This window comes from Numenius arquata, chromosome Z (assembly GCF_964106895.1).
Source record: "Numenius arquata chromosome Z, bNumArq3.hap1.1, whole genome shotgun sequence".
NCBI classification, from domain to species: Eukaryota; Metazoa; Chordata; class Aves; order Charadriiformes; family Scolopacidae; genus Numenius; species Numenius arquata.
In genome coordinates this window covers 6,693,280-6,697,420 of record NC_133616.1, presented here as the reverse complement: position 1 = coordinate 6,697,420, position 4,141 = coordinate 6,693,280, and positions in this window count along the sequence as shown.

Sequence of the window (4,141 nt, the reverse complement as noted above, 5' to 3'; positions counted from 1 at the left end):
TCTACTGTGAAGACAGGCTGAGAGAGTTGGCATTGTTCAGCCTGGAGAAAAGAAGGCGCCAGTGAGATTTTATTGCAGCTTTCCAGTAGCTACAACAGGCCTACAGGAAAGATGGGCAGGGACCCTTCATCAGGGAGTGTAGCGATAGGACAGGGGGTAACAGGTGGAGGCACCCCTGCTTGAGGGTTGGAAGGCTCTACAGAGGGACCTGGACAGGTTGGATCAATGGGCCAAGGCCAATGGGATGAGGTTTAATAAGGCCAAGTGCCGGGTCCTGCATTTTGGTCACAACATCCCCAGGCAACGCTACAGGCTTGAGGAAGAGTGGCTGGAAAGCTGCCCAGCAGAAAAGGACCTGGGGGTATTGGTGGACAGCCGGCTTAACATGAGCCAGCAGTGTGCCCAGGTGGCCAAAGGGGCCAGCGACATCCTGGCCTGTATCAGGAATAGCGTGGCCAGCAGGAGTAGGGCAGTGATGGTGCCTCTGTACTCAGCCCTGGTGAGGCCTCACCTTGAGTACTGTGTTCAGTTCTGGGCCCCTCACTACAGGAAGGACATTGAGCTGCTGGAGCGTGTCCAGAGGAGAGCCACCAAGCTGGTGAGGGGTCTAGAGAACAAGTCATATGAGGAGAGGCTGAGGGAACTGGGCATGTTTAGTTTGGAGAAGAGGAGGCTGAGGGGGGACCTCATTGCCCTCTACAACTACCTGAAAGGAGGTTGTAGAGAGGTGGGTGTTGGCCTCTTCTCCCAAGGGAATAATGGCAGGACCAGAGGAAATGGTCTGAAGTTGAAGCAGGGGAGGATTAGACTAGATATTAGGAAGAATTACTTTACTGAGAGAGTGGTCAGGCACTGGAACAGCCTGCCCAGGGAGGTGGTGGAGTCGCCGCCATCCCTGAAGGTATTTAAGAAACGTGTAGACATGGCACTTCAGGGCATGCTCTAGGGCCCGAGACTGTTGTTTTGTGTCTGTTTGTGGGTGGGTGTGGTGTGTGGGTATGGGTGTTTGTTTTGTGTGCGGTTTTTTTTGGTTTTGTTTTGGTTTTGGTGTTTGCTTTTTTTTTTTTTTTTTTGTGGTTGGACTCAGTGATCTCAAAGGTGCCTTCCAACCAGGAAGATTCTGTGATTCTGTAAAATGAAAGAGTGTAGATTTAGGTTAGATATTAGGAAGAAATTCTTTACTGTGAGGATGGTGAGCCACTGGAACAGGTTGTCCAGAGAAGTTGTGGATGTCCCATCCCTGGAGGTGTTCAAGACCACCTTGAACAGGGTGGATGGGGCTTTGAGTAACCTGGTATAGTGGGAGGTGTCCCTGCCCATGGCATGGGGTTTGGAACTAGATTATCTTTAAGGTACCTTCCAACCCGAACCATTCTATGAGTCTATGACTCTATGTTCTGCATGCAAGCAGGCTTTGGCTTCTCACCCAGACAGATTTGGAGGGAGATTTAAGTTCAACACACCAGTCTGTCAGGAGGTCCCCACATTCAAATCCTAGGCTGGATATGTCCTCAAAGTCTCTGTGTAAAGATGTTGCAGGATACAAAGGAACTTACTCCAACATACCGTATATCTTTTGGAGACAAAGTCTAGCAAAGATCCTTACTTAGTAGCAGGTTGATGCCTTGTAAATGAGCATGATGTTAATGACTTGTTCATTCATTCTGAATCACAGAATACGCATAAGTGAAATTGGACACACTGAGCAGGGAGTTAGGTTCATTCTTTTACACTTCTCTAGCTTTAAAATTACCATGATAGCCAGATAGAGACCAGAGTTAAGCTGAAAAGAAACTGATTTGTCTGAGACGTAGAGCCTGTTCCATTTAGATCTAGATCCATTAGAAACCGAAAAAGTTTAAAGGCAAAGTTAAACACACACAAAAAATAATCTTTCGTACCAAACTTGGGGCACCTTCCAAGCACAGCGCGTTATCCCCCACAGAGGTTAGGAAATGCGTTTTGTATCGTCTCATTTACAACACACAGGAAAAAAGTCCCCTGTGTGAAATAGTTGTTTTCACAGTTTGTTCAATGTTACTTTCCATATATGCTGAACAGGCTTGGAGTCAAAAGGTCCTGTCCAGAGGAAATGATTACAGTGGTGAGCTAAGGTACTCTTTTGGTGTTCAAGCTTACGTGTTTCTGAAGTCAACAGAGTATACAGCTTTTTCAAGCAGTTACTTTCAATGGCGAAGAAAAGTGGTCCTCAGAACAACATCCAGTGAACTCTGACTGGAATGCCAGAAAATATTTTACTCAAAAACTGAGACCTCATGCATGAAAAATAAAAACTTTGGGACCAGTGCTGTTTGATGGTTATTTTTAAAAGCTGAAAATTTGGAAGACAAATTTCATCTGCATCTTTTTCTAAATCGTATGTCACTCCGTACATGCATCAGGCTTTTAAAGAGTTTTACTCTTATTTTTTAGCCTGGTGTCCCATGAGTAGTTACCATATGTAATAAAGAGGTATTTTTTTCCATCAGGATAAAAGCAGAGAAACAACAAGGTGCTAAATATAAAACTTCTGTACAGCATCAAATATTACACAGAAACCGAAGAACAGTTTTCACAAAAGCTGAGAAAACTGAAGTGAAGCCTATTTATCAGTTCAGTGTGGGTTTTGGGGGTCTTTTTGTTGTGGTTTGTTTTTTTTTTCTTTTTGTTTTGTGAAACTCTGTACAGACTTTCAGGAAATCCTTATCTCATTCATGTTAGGGATTATTTTATTTCATTTTAAATCTAATCCATAAAAATTGTATTCATATCTAAGAAGTGGCACCAGATTTTACGTAACTGTTGTGGTGGCTAGAATGAAATCAAATAGAGTGACTTGTCCTACTTGTGTTCATAAGTCTTTCCTTCAGTATGAAAAAACAAAAAGAAAATGAGTAATGAAGACAAAAATAAATGTATTATTTTTTAATAAATCAAGCTTAAAGTTATTTTCAGTTCTAGATTTTATGTTTATAATATGTATCACTTCTTTCGTGTGGTTTCCAAGTTTATGTGGGAGTTCCTGGTTTTGGAAATATCGTCTCACTTCTAGCACATTATTTCAGCTAGTTCCAGTTAATTCAGTCATTCCAGCACCACATAATTACTGAGCTTTTTTACCCACTCAGGAGGGTGGCATCCTTCATGTTCCATCTTGTTTCTATGCAGTTCTCTAGGGTTGGATTATATATTGCTCAAATCTCTGCTTCTAAAATTGAATTATCGAAACTTCAAAGGTTCAACAGCCACCATAGGCTTCAGGACATTGAAGGAAGTACCTCCTGAGACAGAGAGTCCAGATCTGCTTTGTTGCAGGCAAATGTGACATACAGACAACACTGAAAACTCAGTCATTTTAGCTTCGTTTTGCTCCTGTGACTACACTGCCAAGTCAGTTCCAGAGCCTTGTTCTTCAGCTCTTATAAAATGTCTTTTTAATCTTTATTTTATTTGCTTCCCAGCCATCACATACCTATCTTCTCTTCCTCCAGCATCGCTCTTTAGCTTAAGTAGCCTGTTTCACTTCCTGATGTTTACCCTCTCAAAATGTTTATTTACCGCAGTCATATTCTGTCACCTTTCATTTTTCCAGGCTAAAAACACCCACCTTCTTTCATCTCTGGTAGTTCGATGGATTCTCCATTCCCCGGTCTCCGGAGCAGTCCTTCTTTGTGCTTTCTCCCATTTGATTTTGTTCCCATAATCATTCCTAGTATTTCAGATTGAGTCAGAGTAGTGCATTGTATAAATGACATTTGTTCTTCCCTGTATCACACAGATCTTAGAACTATCCATATTAAACTGATACCTTAAAATAATTGGGGAAAGATTGATGCACCCAAGATTATTATCTTCATCCCTATCAGTCCTGATTCTAAAAGCAAAAATTCTTACTATCTTTCTCTGAGCAAATAGCCTGGCAATTGACTCTGGTAAATTAATTTGATTTCAATTCCTCCTGTCCTCAAGATCATGCAGTTATTCCTGTATGATATTCTCATCTTTCTCTGCAATGATAGTGCCTGCCATAATAAGTTAAACTAGCACATTTCATCTCAAATTTACAGCCTTGGTTTACAAAACTTTCTGTCATTTTCCTATTTGTGGCAAATTCAGGTTTTACTGTGATATCTTTCATAGC